Raw genomic sequence first — 26,079 nt, forward strand, 5'->3', positions numbered from 1 at the left:
GAGGCAAAATAATGGTTTGGTACAGACTAGATGGGCTGCAGGCTGTGTTTCTGTGCTGCACTGTTCGATGGGTTTACAATGTGTTTTCTATGTGTTTCTGTGTGGCCGATTGTTTCCCAGTCTCCACAGGTATGAACGGCTCCTGCTGGGTAGTGGTGTGGAGGGATGTGATGAGACTTAAGAGGGAAGCATGCAATCATCGTGGATTTTATACAGTAGAGAAAAATGGAGGCCAAGAAGGTGACACAGAACAGAATTCATAGAATGATTTTGGATCTGAGAGGCTGACCTTATCCAAAGCAAGAGGCTTCAGAAAAGTGACCTTCGGGGGGCGTGGCAAGATGGCGCAAGGATCAGACGTGCCTTCCAGTCCTCTCCTGACTCTATCTTATTGTTTTGTCTAGAAATGCCCGTTAAAATTCTTTAAAAGTTTAGATAACTTCAGTGCTGTTAATTTAACTTCTGATGGTACAATTGGTGAAAAAGAGCAAAAAAAAAATGACAACAGATCATCAAAAAACTACATTTTCTAAAAGTTCAAGTTTTGGAGCCTACCTACAGAAAAAACATCGGGACTCAGCCTGAAATGGATCCCAGGAGAGAGGTACAGCTTTCGGATGAAGAGATCAATGCTACATCGGTAGAGCCCCCTAAAGAGGGCGCCAAACAGCCTTTAGAACAAAGAGTTATTCAGGTTCGCACATGTGCAGTAGCATCTGACGGCAATGTTATGAATGAACGACTTGTGAATCTTGAATCTAAATTATCTTATACAATGCAGGGATTATCCAAGATTATGACTGAACTTGGTACTAGGTTTAATACTCTGGTGAAAATACATTCTCAACAGATGGCTGAGTTTGGAGCTTTTAAGCTTGAAATGAGAGATAAATTTAATTTGTGTGAAGAAGATATAGACGAAATACGGGATCAAGTTTTTGATGTGACCAAAAGGGTCAAAGACTTACAAACTCAAAATAAAAATTTGGTGAAAAAGATTGATTATTTCGAAAACCAATCCAGACGGAACAATATAAAGATTATTGGTTTGCCGGAAGTGATGGAGGGACCAGACCCAAGAAAATTTTTTACTGAATGGATTCCACAGGTGCTGGGTCAAGAACATTTCCCGGAAGGTATAATACTGGAACGTGCTCACAGAGCCTTGCGTAGAAGACCTATTTCAGGTCAAAGTCCAAGACCTGTTTTGGTTCGTTGCTTGAATTATTACGACAGAGAAATAATTTTATGAGTGGCTATTAGAAATGCACAACAGAGAAAATCACCCTTGATGATTCAAAATAATCGAGTTTTCTTCTATGCGGATTTGAGTCAAGAAGTTATGTTCCAACGACGGGAATTCAATCCTGCTAAAGAGTTGTTGTGGAAGAAAGGTTACAAGGCAACCTTTAGATATCCAGCTGTTTTGAAGGTTTTCCAAGATGGTTGCCAACCAAAGTTCTTTGATTCTTCAAAGGAAGCTATAGCATTTGTTCAAAAGCTGCCAATTACTCAGTTTCAACAGAGACATAGTCCGCCGCGATCTCTAAGGAGACAAGAGATGGAAGAAAAGAGCCGTGCTCCAAGAAGGAATGGTTGTAATGGTGACTCGGCAGTTGGAGCTGATTAAAAGAAGAGTTGTTCTTTTTTTTTTCTAATGTTTTTTTTTTAAAAAAAGGAATATTAAATAATAATGATGTTAGTTTAAGATGAAGTGAGAGTTGGGGGAGAGAACTGGATAGGCACTATTTCCTGAAAGTCATCTGCTACGTGTGAGTTATCTCACACCCATTTTTTTTTGGGAGTTACCGCATTGCGCGGTTTAGACGGGAGGGGGTATTTTTAACCTCCTACCCGTTTTTTTTTCCTTTTTTTTGTATTATTAGATTAAAGAGTGAAGGGGTTTTTTTTTTGTTTAAATATTAAAAAAAAGCATAAGAAAGTATTTGATTGTTTAAAAAACTAAAAATTGATGTGCTTTTTTTTTGTAAAGTTTATTCAGTAGATAAGGAATATTTGAAATTTAAATGTGAATGGGATGGATAAGTTTTTAAAAATATTTTTTCTTTATCTTTAAGGTGAAAGGAGTGGTAATCTGGTGTATATTATTTTGCTATTTTAGTTATAGAACGAAGGGAATAATGGTGAAAGTTATAAATTGAATTGTACAATTCTTAATGAGGCTTGAATTTTGTTTGTGGTTTATGCTCCATTTGTTGAAGATATAGATTTTGTTGTAGATGTGTTTTTATTATTTGGATATCTGAATTTTAACGTAATGATTGGGGATATTTAAATGTGGTATTGGAGCTTTTATTGGATAATTATTCAAGAGTAAAAGGGAAAAATGGTGGAAGAGTACTAAAATTGAATTGTACAATGCTTAATGAGGTTTGAATTTTGTTTTAAGATGGTGGTTTATGTGACTAATATGATGATAGATGTGAAGTTAGTTGATATTTGGTGAATGTTTATCTCTATAGAGAGTTTTTTTTTTCATTTTTTTTTCATGCTACAATTTTTTTTAAGAATTGATTATTGTTTAAGAATTTTTGATAGATAATGTTACTAACTTTACTAATTTTTTATATTAAGTTTGAGTTAAATATATGTTTCATCTTAACCCCGTTTGTTAAATATATGCATTTAAGTTTGATTTAAATATGTTTTTTAAGTCTGATATTTTAGTATTAATTACTTTTCTTTTTGTTAGTATTTTAATCGGTTATGTTTTTGTTTTTTTTTTGTAAGTGGGTTTTTTTCTCATATATTATTAACTTTATTGTAAACAGCGTCTTCATTGTTGGGGTCTTTCATGGCTTGGTTCAGCATCATGCTGAAGAAGATTGAAAAGAGGGTTGGTGCGAGAACACAGCCTTGCTTCACGCCATTGTTAATGGAGAAGGGTTCAGAGAGCTCATTGCTGTATCTGACCCGACCTTGTTGGTTTTCGTGCAGTTGGATAATCATGTTGAGGAACTTTGGGGGACATCCGATGCGCTCTAGTATTTGCCAAAGCCCTTTCCTGCTCACGGTGTCGCACGGATGGCAGTCTCTTCAATCTGAGGCGCCTGCAAGCTCACACCAAGACACAAGAGAAACTTGTCCGTGAACTACTCTTTGCAGATGATGCCGCTTTAGTTGCCCATTCAGAGCCAGCTCTTCAGCGCTTGACGTCCTGCTTTGCGGAAACTGCCAAAATGTTTGGCCTGGAAGTCAGCCTGAAGAAAACTGAGGTCCTCCATCAGCCAGCTCCCCACCATGACTACCAGCCCCCCCACATCTCCATCGGGCACACAAAACTCAAAACGGTCAACCAGTTTACCTATCTCGGCTGCACCATTTCATCAGATGCAAGGATCGACAATGAGATAGACAACAGACTCGCCAAGGCAAATAGCGCCTTTGGAAGACTACACAAAAGAGTCTGGAAAAACAACCAACTGAAAAACCTCACAAAGATAAGCGTATACAGAGCCGTTGTCATACCCACACTCCTGTTCGGCTCCGAATCATGGGTCCTCTACCGGCACCACCTACGGCTCCTAGAACGCTTCCACCAGCGTTGTCTCCGCTCCATCCTCAACATCCATTGGAGCGCTCACACCCCTAACGTCGAGGTACTCGAGATGGCAGAGGTCGACAGCATCGAGTCCACGCTGCTGAAGATCCAGCTGCGCTGGATGGGTCACGTCTCCAGAATGGAGGACCATCGCCTTCCCAAGATCGTATTATATGGCGAGCTCTCCACTGGCCACCGTGACAGAGGTGCACCAAAGAAAAGGTACAAGGACTGCCTAAAGAAATCTCTTGGTGCCTGCCACATTGACCACCGCCAGTGGGCTGATAACGCCTCAAACCGTGCATCTTGGCGCCTCACAGTTTGGCGGGCAGCAGCCTCCTTTGAAGAAGACCGCAGAGCCCACCTCACTGACAAAAGGCAAAGGAGGAAAAACCCAACACCCAACCCCAACCAACCAATTTTCCCTTGCAACCGCTGCAATCGTGTCTGCCTGTCCCGCATCGGACTGGTCAGCCACAAACGAGCCTGCAGCTGACGTGGACTTTTTACCCCCTCCATAAATCTTCGTCCGCGAAGCCAAGCCAAAGAAAAGATTAACTTTATTAATTCTTTACTCTTTATTTTGGGGGGGAAAGGGGGGGTTGGACTAATTTGAGTTGGGTTATTAATGTGTAATAATTATTGGGGAGGGTATAGTTTATTTAGATTACTGATACTGTATTGTAATTTTATTATTTTATTCTTAATTTTTTTTGAATGTAATCCTATATGTTATTCATGTTATAAAATCTTAAATAAAGTTTAAAAAAAAAGAAAAGTGACCTTCAAGAGAAGTTTTAAGATTGTGGAGGATTTAATTAGGTAGTCACAGAAAAGATATCTCCAATTGTGACAGTTATCAAAACCTGATAAATTCAGGAGAAACTCTCTTTCCCAGAGAGTGATTCGAATGTGAACTCATTGCTGTGGGATTTGGTTGAACCAGTGAGTTGTGTGTTTGATGAACACATGGAGGAGACCAGGGGTACACAGCATTAAACCAAATCTTCTTCTGCTTACCCCTCATGAGAGGGTCAGATGGATTATAAACACTCACACGGATCTGTCAGGCTAATTGATCAACTTTTACACTGGCAGCGTCCTGAATCAAGAAAGAGGTATAGATGTCACAAGACTCGCACCAGCAGGTTCAGGAACAGCTGCTTCCCATCCACCATCAGACTCCTCAACAACAAACTCAATCAGGGGCTCATTTAAGGACTCCTACTTCGCACTTTATTTATTACTGAATATTTACTTTTTTTCTGTATAGCGCAGTCAGTTCTTTATACCTTTCTCTTCTGCACATCTATCTTTTCTTGAGTTCAGTTTGCAGTATCAATAAGCAGAAATTCTGCCTGGCCCACAGGGAAAAAGAATCTCAGGGTTGTGTGTGATGTCATGTATCTACTCTGGCAATAAATCTGACCTTTGAATGTTTCTATCAAAGGGAGATTCCAATAGTACTTTAATGTTTTTTCCCCTATGCTTTGAAGCATAGACACCAGAGTGAATTTTGCTCGACGTTCTATGAATTCTGGAATCCAGAATTCACATCAGCTTCACCTCCTGCACTCCACCTTTCCCTTAGACCATGGAGACAGGCTGATGTGGGAATCTTTGTCCTGAGGCAATAAATTCTATTTACCCAATAACTCTAGATTATTTTCAACACATCTTTGGAGTGAGTCTTCCTCTTCATTCGTTGCAACAGGTTTCATGTTGTTTGGACCATTGAATTATTTCCTGATGCTAACGTTTTTATTTGGACTTAGCATCACATCTTTATTCATTTATATATGGATCCTGTCTGTCTCTCTATCTATGCATTTATTCATCTGTCTATTTATTAATTTATCTATTAATCTATTTAGTTATATATTTATCTATGTGTTCTATTAATTTATTGACATATAATCTATAGCAATTTTGCGCTCTTCCGCCAAACAACAAATTTCATTGATGTTCTCATGACCATAAATTCTGATACTGCTTCTATAACTCGAGATTGTGACACAGGCATTTTGACCGCAGATTTCGATCTAGCACAGCCCATTCTTCCAACTGCAAAAGAGAAAGCTTGCAAAGCATTTGGACTCCAGGGTTACAAGTTATGCTGATTCATTGTAGAACGTGGCTTTGTAGAACGCGGACAATGTTTCAATTCGTGCAGTGCCCTGCTTCACGTTTAACTTGCGCATGGTCAAGTGTTTGTGATGGGCATTGACATCTCTTCTAGTTTGCTCTCATTCCCAAATGTGCGAAAATGCCCTTGGAGAAAGCTCAGAATAAGAATCAGGATCAGAATTTATCGTCATGAACAGGTCATGAAAGTCATTGTTTTGCGGCAGCGTCACAGGGTGAACATTCATATAAACCACCTTACAACAATAAATAAAAATAGTGCATGAAAAGTCAAAGTAAAGCAGTGTCTTTGGTTCATTGATCATTCAGGAATCTGATGGCAGCGGGGAAGAAGCTGTCCTTGTGGTGCTGAGTGCTCGTCTTCAGGCTCTTTCTTTCAGTACCCTGGGATGCATTCCATCAAGATCCAAGGGACTTATCTATCTTTAGTCCCACAAGTTTGCTCAGTATGTTTTTCTGCTGATACCGGGTCCCTCATTAACCTCCTCCTCTCCAGGCCACTTGTAATGGTAACATGCCATCCCAGATAACATCCTGGTAAATTTCTGCACCATCTCCATTGTGAGCAGAACTGTATGTGGTACCTCAGTTATGGCCTAACCAATGTTTTATATAGATGTATCATCTCCCTCCCCTGCCTAATTGGAATCAGAATCAGAATTTGTTGTCATTAAATTCATTGTTTTGCGGCGATTGTACATTTCAGGTGCAAATATTGCTATAAATTACATTTCCGTGAAAACACTAATTAAAAGAAATAATTCATGCAAATTCCGTTCAGAAATTATGATGGCGGAGGAGAAGAAGCTGTTTTTGTACCATTGGGTATTCGACTTCAGGCTCCTGTACCTCCTTCCTGATGGTAGCAGTGAGAAGAGGGCATGGCCAGGGCGATGAGGGTCCTTGAGGATAAAGGCTGCTTTCTTGAGATACCACCCCTTGTAAATGTCCTTAATGGAGTGATGACAGTGGTGCAACCAGTCAGAATGTTCTTCATGTTCATATCTGTTGAAATTTGCAAGAGTCTTTGGTGACATACCAAATCTCCTCAAACTCCCCATGAAATCCTGTGTACCTTCTTCACCGACGTATCTACTTGCGCTGCTATAATCAGGCAACCTTGGACGGTACACCAAGGTCCTTCCAGAGTAAAACAGGAAAGTCTGCAGACTCTGTGATTAAAGTATAAACACAATGCTAGAGAAACTTAGCAGTTCAAACAGTGTATTTTATAGAGCAAAGATGAAGATATATAACCAATCATCAAGGATTTGAACTGACTGAGGGCAGGCACCCAAACAAAATGGTGGGGTGAAAGGGCAGGGAGAGGAGCACAGTCCCAAAGGCAGGAGGTAATTGGTAGATAATGGAGGGAGGCACAGGGGCAAAGAGAAGGAGGGGGAATGGCTCCATGAATATTGGGCTTTGCTCCACCAATTTATGGGTGGTTTGATTTTTACACTACCTGAGACTATGCCAGTGTGGGAGTGGAGTGCAGAATTGAAATGATTGGCCACTGGGGTAGACAGAGTGAATGTGATCAGCGAAACAATCTCCCAGTTTGCGTCCAATGTAGAGAGGGTCATAGCGGGAGCACCGGAGGCAGTAGATCACTTCCGCAGACAAGGTCCTTCCTTTCCTCAATACTCTACCATTTATTGCGTAGGTCCTAGCTTTATGAGAGCACCCAAAGTGCATTACCTGATCAGGATTAAATGTCATCAGCTATTGTTCTTCTCATCTTGCCAATTGATCAATATTATCCTGTAGTCTCACTAGCAACAGCACACACAAAATAAAAAATCTTTTCCCTCTTTATGAATTAAGTATATCTGCAAGCTCCATCATTTTACTACGGGAAGCTGCAAAGAGGTTTGCCTCTGTCTGGCGAGGGCAAATCTATGGAATGAAAACAATATTGACTTGTCTCGGCTGAAGTTGAAGAAAAACATCGTAAATTAAAATTTGCATCACCTAACTGGAAGGGATATACACTTGCATGTTGAGTCGGTGGTGAAGAAGGCAAATTAATGAGGTACAGAATTAAAATTAAGAGGAACAGAACATAAGAGCAGGGATGTGGGTTTTTTTTGAATATTTTATTTTTGATTTTCAAAGATGTGTACAAACCCAAACAAACAACTCAATCTCTTTTAACAATGGTATACAATATACAGAGTCTATTTTTCCCTCTCTCCCCTCCCTCCCCGACAACAGAGAAAAGATTACATAAATTAAACTAATACAAAGAACTAACCCCTTAAGGGAACTTAAGTAAAACCCAAAGAAATCTAAAATAAAAAAAGATATGGAACAAAATATAAGAGCACGTCATCTGTGCAACAACCCACTTTATTGATCTCAATCATTTCACAACTGGCATAGATTGTTGCATTTCCTTTATTCAGAAGGGGAAGAATTATATCTGCATTCCGATGAGTTGCAGATAGGGTTGCCACACCCTAACGAACGTGTCATATATCCTCCTGTGCATTTCCGTCTTCCATCATGTCATGTTGGACTTCACATGACCGCTATACACTTCCTGGCTACAAACAAGACGACATTCACAAATTGAATTTGGTATCTAGACGGTGTAAAACTCATGTCACACAATGAGTTGATTCGAGCGAGTTCAACTTTAGGAAAATTTGCGCTATGCAGCACTTTAAATTGAATCAAACTGTGTACAGTGCATAGAGATGAGTCATGGAGAAGAGCCAAAATTGAAATCCAATCTTCTTCTGAAATAGGTATATGAAGATTTATCTACAAATTGTAATTCAAAAACTTGGTCTATGAAATTCAGATCTGGAAATACTGAAAGTTTAGAACAAACAAAATGTCTAATTTGATAGTATCTGGAAAAATGTCTTTGGCAGATTAAACTTCAACCTCAGTTGTTGTAAAGATGCAAAGTTTTGTTGGATAAAAAAATCATTAAAAGTTTTAATTCCTAAACAATTCTATTCTTCATAGTTTGCATCTAAAATGGTGGATTGGAATAAATGATTGAGTAGAATAGGACTAGTAAATATAAATCCTACAATTCCAAAAAATGGCCTAAATTGACTCCAAATCTTCAATCTTTATCTCCTTATTAAATTCTTTGTTAGTTTTGGAATAGAGGGAGGTCAAGGTGAGCCCAATAGGTCAGGAAGGATTCTAAAGGGATTTCAATTCTGTTTCCATTCAGTTGGGACCAGTTGTAAGAACTCTAATCAAACTGGAAGAACAATAACATATTCCTTATGTTCATTGCCCAATAATAAAATCTAAAATTAGTCCTCCATCATCTCTTGTGTTCCAAAGATAACTTCTGATAAGATTTTGAAGATTTGAAGCCACTTTGATCCATATGTTTTGGTTTTGTTCCAATTTAGCAGAATATTGGACAGCTATTTTCAGAACATTTTCAGCCATTTTTGGGATCGATCTAGAACCATGTCCATTAATTGCAATGTTTGGCTTCTCCAGTGATGTAAATGTATATTTAACGTCTAACCAATAATATGTCTTAGTGTTTTCTATATTACTGGCTAGAATAGGAATATTGCTGAAATGGAAAGAGGACTTTCCATCCCCCCATAGACAATGGTTACTGGATATTATGTCCTTTCTAAGCTTGGTTAAAAAATCAGACATAATGTTAGGAAGATTAAGATCTCTTTTGATAAGACTTGAGGTCCATTTGTAGCTTATTTTCATAATTGGAATGATCAAGATGCGGGGATGCAGTAAATGGGCATGTTTTGTTGGATTTCCGGAGGCTGTTGCTCAATTTCAAGTCCGCTGGAATACCAGTTTCAACCTTGGCTAGTGGATGGGGGTCAGATCTTATAATCAATCTTTTTTTTACCTTTTTTCTTTTTCCTTTCCTTTTTTTTAATTATTCACTATGTTTAGATGGGAATTATCTCTGTATAATATGGTAGCAATCCAAATGTATATATATTTAATTTATATGGACTTATAATGTATGGTTTTATGATAATAAAAATAATTTTAAAAGAAAGAAAACTCATGCCCATAAAGTTTCCCAGAAGGAACAAATCCAGATCCTGTGGAAAATCCACCTTTGTAATTTTTTTTCAGAATGTCTCCCAGGAGGATCTCATCTTTGCACACAGCCAGGTTGAGTGTATAAAGGTTGCAATCTCCACACCTCACCTAAAGCACATTTCCGAAATAGACTTATGTAATTTAAGCAGGGATGTGACGTTGACTCTTCATAAGGCACTGGTGTGACCTCACTTGCAGTCTTGTGAGCAGTTATGGGCTCCTCATTGGAGAAAGGATGTGCTGATGTTGGAGAGGGTTCAAAAGACGTTAACTCGGATGATTCCGGGAATGAAAGGGTTATCATTACAAGGAGCGTTTGACAGCTCTTGATCTGTACGTGTTGGAATTTAGGAGAATGAGCGGGGAACTCATTGAAGTATTTTGAATGTGAAAGGCATGGACAGAGTAGATGTAGAACGGTTGTTTTCCTTGGCAGGAGAGTCTAGGACAAGAGGGCACAACTTCAAGATTGAAGTGTGTCCCCTTAGAACAGAGATGCGGAGGAATTTCTTCCGCCAGAGGGTGGCAAATTTGTGGAATTTGTTGCCACAGGCGGAAGTGGAGGCCAAGTCATTGGGTGTATTTTAGGCAGAGATTGATCGGTTCTTGATTAGCCAGGGTATCAAAGGTTATGGTGGGAAAGCCAGGGAGTGGGGCTGAATGGGGAAATGGATCATCTCATGATGAAATGATGGGGCAGACTCAATGGGCTGAATAGCCTATTTCTGCTCTGACATTGTCTTATGATTCACTGAAATAATGTAATTTCATGTAGATTGATGAACCAAACTCTAAGGTATCATACTTGTTAATTATTAAGCATTTGGATGCTCTGCTGTTCATTCAAATGGCATGGATCTAACAAAAGCTAATGCAAGGATCCATGGTCCCAAAAGTGCCAGTTTTAATTCTTGTCACAATGACGGCTCCAGTTGTCAAATTCTTCTTAATAATGGTGTGAATGTTCGATCATCAATAGCTCAGTTTGAGACATTTTTGCTATGGAAATTGAACAGTCGCAAGTGACTGAATAGGGCACTTCTTATCTTTGGCAGAGGGACAAACACGATAAATAGACAAAAGCATCTGTTTTTATTGTGCCTTCGAAGTTTAATGTTTGAATTAGAGCAGAAGATCGGGAGAACACAGAGAGAATTCACTCAGTTAGAATCTGAATCATGAAATCTGTTGTTTTGCAGCAACGTTATAGTGCACTAGAAGTGCAAGAATTGCTATAAATTACATTTCCATAAATGCACTATTTAAAAATAAAAATCAATTCGTGCAAAATGTCTGTGGTTTATTGTCCATTCAGAAATTTGATGGCAGAGAGGAAGAAGCTGTCCTTGTGTTTGTCTTCAGGCTTCTGGATCTCCTTCCTGATGGGTGTTGAGGGTCCTGGATGATGGAGCCTGCATTCTTGAGACACTGCCTCTTGTGGATGTCCTTAATGGAGTGGACTCTTGCCCATGATGGTGCTGGCCGAGTTCACAACTTTCTGTAGCCTTTTCCTGTATAAATGTTTGTCCAGCTCACAAATGATAAACTCTGATGTCCTCGTGGCCTTCTTCAGTGTGTGTCACCAGATGTAATGAACCACAAAGGAAATGGAAATCATTATTTTGTTTTAATTTTGTCTGACTTCAGGCTGTGGCAAGAAACAGACCCAAAAGTCAAAGAGTGACATGTGGTAGTCATAAATGATGAACTTTTTTTTTTACAGGGATGGAACAAATACCCGACAGGAGACATGTACCCCTCCAGGCAAATCGATTTTTGGTACAAGTTAACATAAATACAAACAGCCACAACAACAGAGGATTAAAATGGACACTTATAGAAACTGTTTGCAAATGAGATCAGATGATGGTGTAGCCGACTGCTACAAAGAAACACACACACTCACAGTGTGGGAGGTTAAGCTCTGAGATTTATTAAAGCTGGAAAGGCTGCTTTTATACAGTTGGAGTTCTTGCTGTTTGATTGGCTGACATCAGCCGCATGAATAAGAATAGCGGGTGGGAACATCCTTGCATGTGAATACCATTCTTCCCCAACCTGTTATTGATCTGTTAGCTGGGCAGCTTGGCCAGCGCCATTTTAGGGCTGCTGGTCTTGCACTGCTCCAGCTTTCAACTGCGCCATTTCGCTATGTTAAGGGACGTGTTACAGCAGGTTATGCTGCTGTCTACTCCCGCGCAATGTGCCAGCTCGATCTCTGCGGTGGCGGGCCGCCACAATGGTTCCCTTTGAGATGCACGTGAAAGAGATCCCCTATACATCTAAACACCTCACTGTTAGTTAGTTCTTCAGCACTGTTTGTGATTCCCAGTCTGGAGCAGCTCAAGAAGATACCACAAGAGGAGAGAGAGAGGCTGGAACACACGGTCAGGTTTTAGACCAGGCACCTAGGGGCTAACCCAGGTACTGATTCATGTGACTCCATGTGACCAATTGTCAGGTGACTTCACATGACGAATTGTAAGATGGTAATTGGCTGTGGGTGGGTCTGACATTCAATGACACGGAGTAGGGAGGGCAGTGACCTCTTTTCCTATCTGACCAGTAAGGTGGCCCTCCATGTTACAAAATTGTACCCACCGATGACATGTTGGCGCCAACTAGTCTTTCCTCGACCACAGAATCATGAAACGACCTGAACTTAGAAACACCTTGATTAGAAAAGGTGTCCAAAGGCACTTCATGAATATACTTTTGTGAAAATGATGGCATCCAGAAAGACAAAGCACATGTAACTGAAAATGTGGTTTAATGAGGTAATTTGTTTTTTATATTTTAAAGATTAAGAAATAGTTGGACCAGCATGTTGAAGACTAAAGATAATGCTGAAGAGAAGATGCTTTGAGTTGCATAGAAAACAAGAATTCAAAAAATTACATGAACGTTGAAAACAATAGAGGACGTCTGTACAAGGTGAGAGGAGAAAAGCTTAGGCGAGGTGTCAGGGAGTAAGTTTTTTTTACGGAGAGAGTCGTGGATGTCTGGAATGCACTGCCAGCAAGGGTAGTGGAGGTTGGTGCAAGCAAAATACAGTATAGGATTATGGGTGTGAGTAGGGAAGGTTTAGATTGTTGAGTCAGTTTCTAGAGGTCAGTGCCACATCGTAGGCTGAAAGGCCTGCGCTGTGCTAAAATGTTCCCTGCTCTGTGATTCCATAGGGTATGTTGGACTGTGTTGCAGAAATAGTTTAAAGAATGTGTTTTTGCTGGAATATGTACAAAGAGCAGAAATAGGCCATTCAAATCTTTGAGGCTGCTCCTCTGTCATTCAATAAGATCAAGGCTGATCTTTGCATTTAAGCTTGTCCTTGATAATCTTTCTCCCCCTGCTACCCACCTTAGCTTTTCTTGAACTAGACATGGGTTAAGGGTGAAAGGTGAAATATTTAAAGGGAGCATTGGGAGAACTTCTTCACGCCGAGAGGGATGAGAATGTGGAATGAGCTGCCAGTTGAAGTGGTGAACGTGGGGCTCGATTTTGGTGCAGGTATTTATGAGAAGTTTGGAGAGGCACATGGATGGTCTGGGCAAATTGATGGGACTAGGCAGAACCATTTGGCACAGACTAGATGGGCCGAACGGCCAGTTTCCTATTTTAATTTTTACATTTAGACAGGTACCTGCTTCTGTGCTATAATTGCCCTATGGTTCTTTACAGCACGATAACAGGTCATTTTGTCCCACGAGTCTGTGCCGCCCAATTTACATCGAATTAACCTACGCCCCTGGTAGGTTTCAAATAGTGGGAGGAAACCAGAGCCCCCCCCACTCCGGGGAAAACCCACACAGATGCAGAGAGAATATACAAAACTCCTTACAGACAATGCAGGATTCGAACCCTGGTCCCAGTGGCTGGTGCTGTAAAGGTGTTCCGCTAACCACTACACCAGCCATTTCAGAGGTGTACTGCAGTTTTCTAAAATTAGTCAAACAATCTGCTCCCACTGCTCCTTGAGAAAGAGTGTTCCAAAAGCTCATGACCTGACAAGAGGAATAAAAAATCTTTATATCTGTCTTAAGTACCCCTACCTTGAGACAACAATCATGTGAATTTATTGTCTTACAGCCAGCAATAGCAGCTGGGACTGGAACAGAACAAGCTGGCAAGATTGTGGAAAGCCCCATGTGGAAGATGGCCTGGTCAAACCCCTTGTAGTTCATCCAAGAGGACTTTCTAATGTTTCACTTGGAATAAGGGAAACAGAAAGGAACTTTATGGTGACCTGAAAGAAGGAGGTTATCATCTGGAGAACCCTGAAGGGGCAAGTTTCGTCAGCAAGACACTGGAGTGGCTGATGGAAGTAAATGTATAATAAATCTCTGAAAACTGGCAAGAACCTTTCTGAGCGGTGAACTTTATAAATGTTAACTTCTACGCACAGTATAAGAATTGCTTGCAACCAGTGAACTTAGAGGAATGAGAAGTGAGATTGGACTGTGAACGTAAGAACTTTTCTGAACTTACACACACATTACATACAAGGTGAGAGGAGGAAAGGTTAGAATTGGAATGGGGTTAAGTTAAGTTAAGTAAGTCAATAGTGATAAGTTAAAGTTTGATTCTATTTTCATGTTTAAAGATAATTAAAAGCAATTTTTGTTTAAGTAACCATTTGTCTTGTGAATATCTATTGCTGCCTGGTTTTGGGGATCTCTGGGCTCGTAATAGTGCAAACCCCTTACCGAGCCGGATTCGAACCCGAGTTGCTGGTGCTGTAATAGTGTTGCACGAACTATGGATTTGATATACACACACATACTGGAGGAACTCAGCAGGCCACACAGCATCTATAGGAAGCAAAGCGTAACCAGCATTTCAGGCTCAAGCCCCTCGTCAAGGAATACACCTGATGAAGGAACTCAGGCCTGAAATGTTGGTGCGATGCCTCATGACCTGCTGAATTTGTCCAGCATTTTTGTGCATTGTACCACAATCACTGTGACTGTAGACATTCCTGTTTAAACCTCATCTGATGTGTTGCCCCATTCTGAATAACAAGTAGAAAGGCATGATCTTTTAAACTGTAATCGAGAAACATAGTCCTTCCGCATTAACTTTATTGGAGGGTGGATAAATAAATTAGATAAATTAATGTATTTATCGCCAGCGACTATACTTTGTGAGGAGTTTGAGGATGTGCACCAAAGGCTCAAAAGCTTCTATGGGTGAACCATGGAGAGCATTCTGGCTGGTTGCATCACAGTCTGGCACGGAGGTGCCAACGCTCAGTACGAGAAAAATCTCCGGAGGGCTGTTCACTCGGCCTGCGACACCAGGGGGCGCCAAACTTCACTCCATCGAGGACACCTACAAGAGATGGTGTCTTAAGAAAGCAGCCTCTATCCTCAAGGACCCTCATCACCCAGGCCGTGCCCTCTTCACTGCTATCATCGGGAAAATGGTGCAGGAACCTGAAGACGAGCCCTCAGTGGCACAAGGTCAGCTTCCCCCTCCGCTATGATTCCTGATGAGCAATGAACCACAGCCACTGCCTGAGTTGGAATTTCCCTTCTTCTTGCGCTATTTCTATTTATTTTGAAAGGTGGTCTGCAGAAATGTTTGCGCTGTGATGCTGCCACAAAAGAACAAATTTTGTGACACGTTCAAGGCAATAAATTCTGATTCTCATTATTTTAAGCCTTCCTAATCTCAAGCTCCTCCTTTCAACCTTAACTTTTGTCAGTGCTTTTGAGCCATATCAGGTTTGTTGAAGATTTTCCCATTTCGTTATACGAAATGACTCATTAGTGAACCCACATTATTTGTCTTAAAACATTTACGATTTTACCAAAACCTGATTTACCTTCTTCATAGGGCTCGTTTTACCCTGGAGTCCATTTTTAAAAAAAATCCAAAATCTGATGGAAGCAGAATCTAGCTCAAGTGTTGATTTGTAGCCCAGGAGCATCTCCATAGATCAATATCAACGTGATGTGATAGAGATTTGGTGTTCTAGCATTACATCAATGCCAGCGCACTTAACTGGACAAAAATATCAATTTTGCTGTAACCTTTTAAAGAGTACCAAAATTAAGAGGGTCGCTGACTGATGTAAGGAACAAAAAAAGATGCATGCCCCTTTCAGAAAATCTCCAAGAGCATTATATTTAATGAAATATTTTTTGAAATCCAGCTGTGGTGGTGATGTAGCACACAGCAAACTCCAATGTTATCTTCCACCTGCTGTTACGCGGATAGCACATCTGGACAAAGTGAAGGGAGGGAAGTATAGGGGACACATCAGGGTTAAGTTTTTTTACACATAGTTGAGGGGGCCTGGAATGCTTTGTTAGGGATGGTGATGGAGGCTGAAACATTGGGGGCATTTATGAGACTCTTAGACAGGCACATGGATGGAAGAAAAATAGAGGGTTACAAGGTAGGGAGGGTTTAGTTTTCTTTGGTGGACTAAATAGGTTGGCACAGCATCGAGAACCGAAGGCCCTGTTCTGTGCAATAATGTTCTATCTATCTATTTCTTATTTATTCCTGACCTGAAATGCATTATTGAGGTTTTTGGAAGGAAAATAACTGATCTACATTGCTTGAATTTTCTCTGTGGATTTTTTTTTGGATAAATTCTCGTCAGTTATGTTCAATCATTGTGCATTACGTTCTTCAAGCAGAGTCAACTTCAACTACATAATATCTGTGTTTCAGTATTTATTTCATTTATGGTAGCACCCGTGCAGCCTGGCGTTCAACCACTGGAAAACCATCCGGCCCACACATGGTAAAAGGTTGCCTGCCCCGGTCTAGGACAAAAGGGGACAACTTCAGGATTGAAGGATGTCCGCTTAGAACAGAAATAAGGAGGAACTATTTTAGTCAGAGGGTGGTAAATGTGTGGAATTTGTTGCCACAGGTGGCTGCAGAGGCCAAGTCTTTGGGTGCATTTAAGGGAGAGATTGATATGTTCTTGATTAGCCAGGCAAAGGTTATGGGGAAAAGCTGGGCAGAGGGACTTGAGTGGGAAAATGGATCAGCTCATGATTAAATAGAAGGGCAGACTCGATGGGCTGAATAGCCAATTTCTGCTCCTATGTTCTTATTTGTCTTTGTGACTCAGCCAGTAATTTATCGATAGTTTGGGTGGCAGCTTAGTGTAGCGGTTAGCACAATGCTATTACAGTGCCATTGATCGGGGTTCAAATCGGCACTGTCTGTAAGGCATTTGTATGTTCTTCCCACGTCTGTCTGTGTTTCCTTTGGGTGCTCCGGTTTCTTCCTTCCCTTCAAAATGTTCAGGGGTTGTAGGTTTATCAGGCTCTTGGGCCGGAAGGCCCCACTACCATGCTCTGCATCTAAACTTTAAAAATATAATTAGTAAAAGCAAAAGATCTAAATTAATGCAATAGAAATTAAAGTCAATGATCTCAATAGACACTCCTTCAAGAAATCCACTGGAGGTGAGATAAATCTGTGAGGCTGACATAAACTAAATCATGCTTTGTTTTTTAACCTGGATTGCATCTGCACAATATAAGAGATGCAGGTGTTGGTGGGGAAGGGGTGGGGGTGGTGGTGCTAAAATGTTCATCCCATTTCCATTCCTATAGCCATTTCTATCTCAACAGGTCAGTAGGTTTGAGGACAATACGAAGATTGGAGCAGTTGTGAATGGTGTTGAAGGTTGTTATAGGTTACAAATGGATGCAGAGTTGGGCAAAAAAGTGGCAAATGGATAAGGGTGTAGTGATCCATTTTGGAAGGTCAAACCAGAAGGCTCATTACAGGGTTAATGGTCAGATACTTAACAGTGTTGAGGAACAGAGGGACCTTGGACCCAAATCCATACATCAAGGTTACTACACAGTATGAGAAGGCCTATTGGATGTTGGACTTCATTTATAGGGGGAATGAGTTCAAGAGTCAAGAGGTCATGTTGCAACTCTACAAATCTCTGGTAAGCCCATACTTAGAGTATTGCATTCAGTTCTGGTCACCTCATTATAGGAAGGATGTGAAAGCTATGGAGAGGGTGCAGAGGAGATTTATCAGGATGTTGCCTTGACCAGGAAACAAATCTTATGAGGCAAGGTTAGCAGAGCTGGGACTTTTCTCTTTGAAGCATAGAAGGATGAGAGGAGACTTAATACAAGATTCTGAGAAGCATAGACAGGATAGACAGCCAGTGCCTTTTTCCCAGGGCAAGAATAGCAAACACCAGAGAATATTTGTACAAAGTGAAGGGAGGAAAGTTTAGGGGAGACATCAGGGGTAAATCTTTTTACACAGAGTTTTGTCTGCCTGGAATGCCTTGCCAGAGGTAGTGGAGGAGGCTGAAACCTTAGGGGCATTTAAGAGACTCTTAGACATGTACATGGATGAAAGAAAAATAGAGGGTTACAAGGCAGAAAGGATAGTGCTTTATTTTGGTTGGAATATATAGGTTGGGATAGCATTGTGGGCCAAAGGGCCTGTACTGGTTTGCAATATTCTATATTCTAAAAAGTTTGTTTAGGAAAATGAAACACAGAATTTAATAGAAACCTCTGTATGCTATTAAAATAATGGATATATTCAAATCAACTTTTAAAATGTATCCTTTTCAGTTGCAAGCAGTTTTGAGAGAAATGGAAGAAAAACTATTTATTTGATAGCATTTTATTGCAGCAGGCAATAAACAATTAATTCCAAGGTAATATCTAAAACAATGTAGTGCTTTGTGCACCAAAGTTCTTGTCATTTAGCATTTCTACTCAGATGAAATCAGTTGCAATGTTTTTTTCCCCTATTGTTGCAAGTCCAGGATGCTCCACTTGAATGAAGTGACTCTTCTCAGCATCTTAGAGAACATGAGATTAATGTCAGTGATTCTGAATCAAGATGTTAGTAAGTGCTAAAACAATAAAAATCAGAGTGTAATTGCTCGTAGGAAGCAGAGTTCTTTCCGAGTGGAGGAACAGTCTGATATCAGTCAAGTGCAGCCATACACATCTTACCCTTCGCCATTTATGAAGATCCAAGAAGCATCAACCAGTTAATAAGAGATGCTCTCACATCACGTATCCATGCTCTTAAGTGATGGTTCACAGCATCTTGAAGCCCTGAACTCATCAGTGAGCGCAGCTCCTTGGAGTTCAGAAGAATGAGAGGGGTAAGAGAGAACCTCGTAGAAGCATTTCACATATTGAAAGGGGTGGGCAGAGTACATGTGGCAAGGTTGTTTCCCATGGTAGGGGAGTCTAGGACACGATGTAACAACATAAGGATTGAAGGGCATGTGGAGGAATTTCTTTAGCCAGAGAGTGGTGAACCTCTGGAATTTGCTGCCATGAGCGGCTGTGGAAGCCAGGTCGATGGGCGTATTTAAGGCAGAGATTGAATAGTCAGGGTATCAAAGGTTATGTTTGGGGAGAAGGCAGGAGGTTGGGGCTGAGTGGGAGAATGGATTAGATCATGATGGAATGGCAGAAAGGACTTGATGGGTCAAATGTCCTACTTCTTTTCCTGGATCTTATAGTCCTATTAACAGAGAAAGTGAGCTGAGTTTAAATCCAGCGCTGAAGGTAAGAGTTTGTACATTCTACCTGTATCCTTGTGAGTTCCTTCTGGATGCTCTGGTTTCCTCCAAAGGTATGCGAGGTTAGTAGGTTAATTGGTCACATGGGTGTATCTGGGCTGAGCAGACTCGTGGACTGGAAGGGCCTGTTACTATGCTGTATCTCCAAATTAAAATAAATGACATTAAAATATGAACTGGAAAATAATTTTGCTTAATAGCTATGTGGGCGATCCCAATAATGCCAGATCTAATTTTGACAAAGTCGAGCATTTTGACTCTTTCAGTTTGAGGATTTAAGATTTAGGGAAAACTAGAACATAGTTGGCTCTTGTGATGTTGAATCAATCTGCTTCACACATACATACAGTATGAACTCCCTGCTGTGAAGGGCACCAACATAGAAAGCTACTGCCAATTAAATAATTGAAATCAATTCAATACAGAAGATATCACGCAAGGTGAAATTTGCTGCATCCTCCGAGAAACATCATCCTACTGCCTGAAAAGGAGATGGCAATGAAACCACGAAGACTTGATTTAATTAATGCTGGTCTCAGCAGGTCCTTATAATGCATGCAAGTGGCTACACTTTGTGAGGAGTCTGAGGAGATTTGAGGGTCAGCCATGCATACGGTAAGAAACTTCAGATTCCTGGGTGCCGACATTACTAAAGAACTATTCTGAAACCATCACATCGATGTAATTATGCAGAAGAAATGCCAGTGGCTATATTCGTTAGGAATATGAGGAGATGAACATCACCAAAGGCTCTTGCAAATTTCTACAGGCGGACCGTGGAGAGCATTCTGACCGATTGCAACACTGACTGGTAGGGAGGTACAGGACAGGAAAAGACTACAGAGGGTTGTGAACTCAGCCAGCGCCATCATGGGCATCAGCCTTCACTCCATTAAGGACATCTACAAGAGGTGGTGACTCAAGAAACCATCCTCTATCATCAAGGATCCTCATCACCCAGGCCATGCTCTCTTCACTCTGCTTCCTTCAGGAAGGAGGTACAGGAGCCTGAAGACGAAGACCCAACAGTACAAAAACATCTCCTTCTGCTCCGCCATCAGATTTCTGAATGAACAATTAACCACAAACACTAACTCTCTTTTTTCTCTTACCTTGCACAAATTTATTTTTTTAAAAATAGTGTATTCATGGAAATGCAATTTTTGCACCTGAAACACACAATAGCAATACCACAAAACAACAAATTTCATGACAGGTTCATGACAATAAATTCTGATTCCAATTAGCCAGGGTAGGGAGATAATGATTCATCTATATAATACATTGGTTAGGCCCAGAGGGTGGTGAATCGGTAGAATTCACTCCCCATTGAAGCAGTGGAGGCGACCTCAGGGGATATATTTAAGACAAGGTTGGATAGAGTTTTACATGGTCAGAAAATTAAGAGACATGGGGAAAAGGCAGGAAGGAGGAGTTAATCCTATTATCAATTGAGCCACGACGAGCCTTGTTGTGGTTGCGAACTTACGTGGGCCAGGAGTACAGCCGCTTGTCGCTTGTGAGTGCGAGAGAGGTAACACGCAGACGCAGGCTGGAATGGGGAGGGCAAACAGCGTGGTGTACGAGCGCCTGTGCGGGGTCGTGTGACGAGACAAATAGGGACGTTGTGGTCAATGGGAAAGTGCAGGGAGGCAAGGTGAGATGTGTTTTCTGGGAAGAAGAAAGGGTTATTGTTTCTTGGAAGAATAAAAAGGTCGACACCATTTTCTTTTGCTGAAGAAAGAGTACGTACACGTACACATAGCAATCTGAAATAAATATATATAAAGATCATTTATGGATTTCTAAGATTGTTCAACGGTGTCACTGCCTGCAGGCCACTGTAAATTACTCCAGAGTTTACAGTTGATAGTTTTATTGCAACTTAACAGCAATAAAAATCAAGGCAGAATTAATAGGCATTTATGAAAGACTATGTTCAGTTTAGGGGGATATAAGGGGAAGGGGGAAAAGGATTAGTGTTCTGGGAGCTTGCAGAAGGTCTCCTGTGTCATTTTGTATTAGATAATTTGTGGAATCCTGAGCTCCCACCTCTCTCCTGTGATCTCTGGTCCTGTGGAAGCCATGGTGTTTCTTACTGATGTCTGTCTCTCATGTGGAATTGATGCAGCAATGTATCCCTTGCAGTGTTCATCCTGCTTAGAACTGTTCTGCGCGCAAATCATTCAGTGTTGCTTCAAATCTCTTCGGTCAATTTCACAATGGTTTACAGAGGTCCAAGTCAGCATTAGTGTCAAACTCTGCTCTAGGTTAGCACACCTCACCAAAAATGACTGGAATCCTATTTTGAGCCATACATCACTCACAATCCCCTGCGCTCAGCAAAGCCTATTATATCAACTCTTGTCATCATCTTCAAGTACATTATACAATGGATTTTTCTCTTCTAGTCAATTTGAGATTTTCATTAAAGTCCAGGACAGAGTTGACTCAAATTCCTGAGATGAAATTTCCCATTCTACTTCCATTTGGAATTGAGAACCCAATTAAAGTATAAATGTTCTGCACAAATCTTGGAAATATATCATTTCATACTGAAACATGTGATTTCACCATCTTCATCAAACTTGCTCATCTCTGCACTTCCTCGACACAAATCCTCCCAATGCTTTGGTAAATATATAATCAGTTACAGCACAGAAACTGTCTCTGCCGAACATCTTCTCCACCTAGTCCCACTGACCCGCATTTGGCTTCTACACCTCTCTCGTCCATATACCTATCCAACCTTCCCTTGAATAGTAACATCGATCTCGCTTCTACCACCTCTGCCCCTACCCGCTGCATGAAGAAATTCCCCCTCATGTTTCCCCTAAACTTTTCCCTCTTTTACTCTCAATCTATGCTCTCTTATTTGAATCTCCCCCACTGTCAGTGGAAAAAGCTTATCCACATTGACTCCATCTGTTCCCCTTATAATTTTGAATACCTCCACCAAAACACCCCTCAACCTTCTACGCTCCAGCGAATAAAGTCCCAGCTGTAATGATCGTGGTTGCAAGGCAACTAGCAATGCCTTACTGTTTGATTAGACTTGGCTGCCACCAGGGGCAGACGCAGAGCAGGAGACACACAGTATGCAGAGCTGTAATGGAGACTTGCAGCCTCATGGTGCTGTTTACATCAACTATAAAGTAAAGAACCTTTTCCTTCATCCATGTGTTGTCTACGAACTCACACATAGATGAAACACCAGCCTGCTCAACCTTACGCAAACTGAAACCCTGAAGCCCTGGCAATATTCTCGTAAACCCCCTCTGCACTCTCTCTATGCTGTTTATATCCTTCCTGTAATTCGACGACCAAAACTGCACACAATATTCCAAAGTTGGCCTTATACAATTTCAACATAACATCCCAACTCCTGTATTCTATACTCTGATTTATGAAAGCCAACATAAATCAAAACAGAATTTCTATCATGGCAAACAACAAAAATTAACACCTTTGATCACCTGTAAGAAAATTGCACCTGGTTATGATAATACACCATCAGTTCAGAAAATGTGAGGGTGGGAAGGACCAGTGGCAACATTCTCAATTGTCAATATGAGCTGGTCATTAACGGACAGGCCACTCTCTCAGGTGGACCTAATTTCAGATGTCAAAGTTTTCTGCCTCATTACTGAATCGATTCAACCAACAGAAGACAATTTTATGGCTGGGGTGAGGATGTCAACGTATGGACAAGCAGGATAATCATCCCTCTTGTGTTCACCTCCTTGCTTTCCCGGAGTTTCTTTTTCACTGTAAAGTGCCACTTGTGTTGGCCTTTTTCATTCAGGGCAAAATGTGGGAACAAGTGTATTTTAAAAACACGCACAAGTAAAACATTTTTCAGACTTTCTGAAAACTTGGAGCAGCGTGGAGGATATCTCCGCCACTGTTTCCAGTGGGAGATTAACTACTACCCGGGCCCCCCTAGGCTAAGCTTTAGTAAGACCCCCGCCAACCCACTGCAGGGGCATAGCCAGGTTTTAATGTTAGGGGGAGCGAGAGCACATAAAAACCATGGCTGTGCACACACACACTTTTAAATCGGCAGCCACAGCCAGGCAACCTCTGCTTCTGCCGACCATGAAGCGGTAGAGCAAACTCAGCCGTGTGTGTGTGTGTGTGTGTGTGTGTGTGTGTGTGTGTGTGTGTGTGTGTGTGTGGTGTTGTGTGTATGTGTGTGTGTGTGTGTGTGTGTGTGTGTGTGTGGTGTTGTGTGTGTGTGTGTGCGCGTATGTGTGTGTGTGTGTGTGTGTGTGTGTGGTGTTGTGTGTGTGTGTGTGCGCGTATGTGTGTGTGTGTGTGTGTGTGTGTGTGTGGTGTTGTGTGTGTGTGTGTGCGCGTATGTGTGTGTGTGTGTTTGTGTGTGTGTGTGTGTGTGTGTGTGTGTGAGAGAGAGAGAGAGAGAGTTTGCCCTTCAGATCGGTCGTGCTACGGGGAGATTCTTTCTGATCTTTCACTCAGTGGTGCTGAAAATGGTGCTTTTGCAGACAAGACGAGGTTTCCAGCACAGACTGGTACTACCCCGAGCTCCCCAACCACCCCCTGCTCCTTTCAACTTACTCTCTCACTCGCTCTCTTCCCCCACCCACCCCAGCCTCCCAGCTCCATCCCCGTATTCACCAGTGCCTCCGCCCCAAGCAAGACGACAGAGCATCAGGACGGAGAGGGGAGGGGAGAGAACGAAGCATACAGTCACTGCAGGGTCTGCATTTAATTGTTCAAATCCATTCGAATGGAATGAGTCACCAATAATTTCAACTATTGAAGTGGTGACTGTATTTAAAATTAGCTATTATTTAACAAAATCACAGATATTTTTAATCATTTTTTCAATGAAAATGCACTCCGTTCATTATTTCACCTGCATTCCCAGTGTAAAAACAACCCCTTTTTGATTAAAGTTATTTTAATGTTGGAATTAAAATGATAGGAATTGGCCTACTACGATAGACCAGAGTCCAATGTGCATGTGCAGCAGGATGAGGGAAAGGGGAGGGTTTGGAGTCGGGCTCGGGTGTCAGGAGCTCTGGTGCAGGCTGAGGGGAGGGTTTGGAGCTGGGTGTCAGGAGCTCTGGTCACCGGAGCTTCCAACACCCAACTCCAAATCCAAACCCTCCCTTCAGTCTACCTGAACTGTGGGACACAATGGCAAATCATTTCAGTTTTTAAATAAAACAAACATTTTACTTACAGCTCTCAACTCTCGGTCTCTCCCCCTCTGATTTGCTGTCTGAACATCGAATTCTTTTCGAGCCTTGTGTTTACACGATTCACGCATGCATGGCATGTGATCCACACCAGTTAATAGTCCAGTCAGCAGGGAGCACACACAAGGAGACGGCAGGGTAGATCTGTGGTGCCTGCTTTTGAACATACATGCTCAGGGGGAGTGGTTGCTCACTGTAAACCCTCCCCTAGTTACGGCACTGCCCCGTGAAAGATTCCCCTCTACCCCTTCTCTCCCGCCAGCCACCCTGATGTAACTTCAGATGCACAGTCCTGACACTGGTCAGCTTCCAGCTTCCTTCAACCCTCTCGCCCAAATCTATTTGTAGAGCTCGTCGAAAGAATCAAAGACTTGTTGATCCAAACCAAGGCTTTTATTAGCAAAAGACAGGAGCTCTTCACAGGTGGCCGACCAGTCCGGAATGATCTGACCTGGCTAGGGACACAACCCTTTAAGGCCCAGACAGTAGGTGTGGCTAAGCTCTCAGCCAATCGCTGTAAGCACAGTCTAGATACTGTAACTATATACACTATATACATTGGTGATAGATCTGTACTATCACATTCACCCCTTCTTGGAGAACTGACCCTGGAAAAAAAAACAAAAAAACTAGGGAGAGAATGAAAGGAAGGGGTAGGTTAAGGACTGTAGCAGTCAGGGGATCTGACCATCCGGCGTGACCGCCGTGGTGCCGGAATTGGGGTCGCTGGAGTGGTGTCGCCAGCGGGCTCGTCGGGTGCGACCGCTCCTTCACTCAATTCCCCAGTTGTGTTGTCGGCAGGGTGGCCCGGGTCGTTGGGGTGCTGTTGGTCCTTCTGTTGCAGCACGGGGCCTGGGGAATAAAGAGTTGGGGAAGGTTGGGTTGGGGGGTTTGCTGGGTCTACCGCGTCCTGAGCTAGGTCCCTCACCGAAACAGTGTCCTCCCGCCCGTCTGGGAACTCAATGTAGGTGTAATGTGAGTTCGCGTGGAGTAGAATCACTCGGTCGACCAAGGGGTCATTCTTTGAGTGCTGGACGTGGCGTCACAAAAGGACGGGGCCAGGGACGGTGAGCCATGCCGGTACAGTGGTTCCTGATTCGGATTTCCTCGGGAAAAGGAACATACTTTCGTGGGGGGTGGCATTTGTTGCAGTACATAGGAGGGAACAGATGGAGTGTAAAGCACTAGTGAGAACCTCCTGCCAGTGAGAGGTGGGGAGACCTTTAGAGCCAGTGTAACCGCTCTCCATATGGTGGCATTCTCCCTCTCGACCTGGCCGTTACCGCGTGGGTTATAGCTGGTGGTCCTGCTTGAAGCGATACCACTCTCCAGAAGGTACTGTTGCAGCTCTGCGCTCATGAATGAGGACTCCCTATCACTGTGGATGAAATTGGGGTACCCGAAAATGGCGAAAATACTGTGAAGGGCCTGTATCACTGAGGTGGCAGTGGTGTCTGGGCAGGGCACAGCGAACGGGAAGCGGGAGTACTCGTCGATGGCCATAAGGATGTAGTTATTACGGTTGGTCGATGGTAGGG

The 26,079-nt window shown here is 42.0% G+C and overlaps 1 long non-coding RNA gene across 1 annotated transcript; it reads right to left on the bottom strand.

Annotated features, from left to right (window-relative positions):
* Positions 1-8,089: 8,089 nt before the first annotated feature.
* On the bottom strand, positions 8,090-24,649 carry LOC138752609 (uncharacterized). The gene is made up of 2 exons (XR_011350761.1): positions 24,526-24,649; positions 8,090-8,256 (listed from the first exon to the last, which is right to left on the bottom strand). It is a non-coding gene; the product is annotated as an uncharacterized lncRNA (long non-coding RNA).
* Between the last annotated feature and the right edge of the window lie 1,430 nt (positions 24,650-26,079).

The sequence above is a fragment of the Narcine bancroftii genome, chromosome 2, assembly GCF_036971445.1.
Source record: "Narcine bancroftii isolate sNarBan1 chromosome 2, sNarBan1.hap1, whole genome shotgun sequence".
Classification (NCBI taxonomy): domain Eukaryota; kingdom Metazoa; phylum Chordata; class Chondrichthyes; order Torpediniformes; family Narcinidae; genus Narcine; species Narcine bancroftii.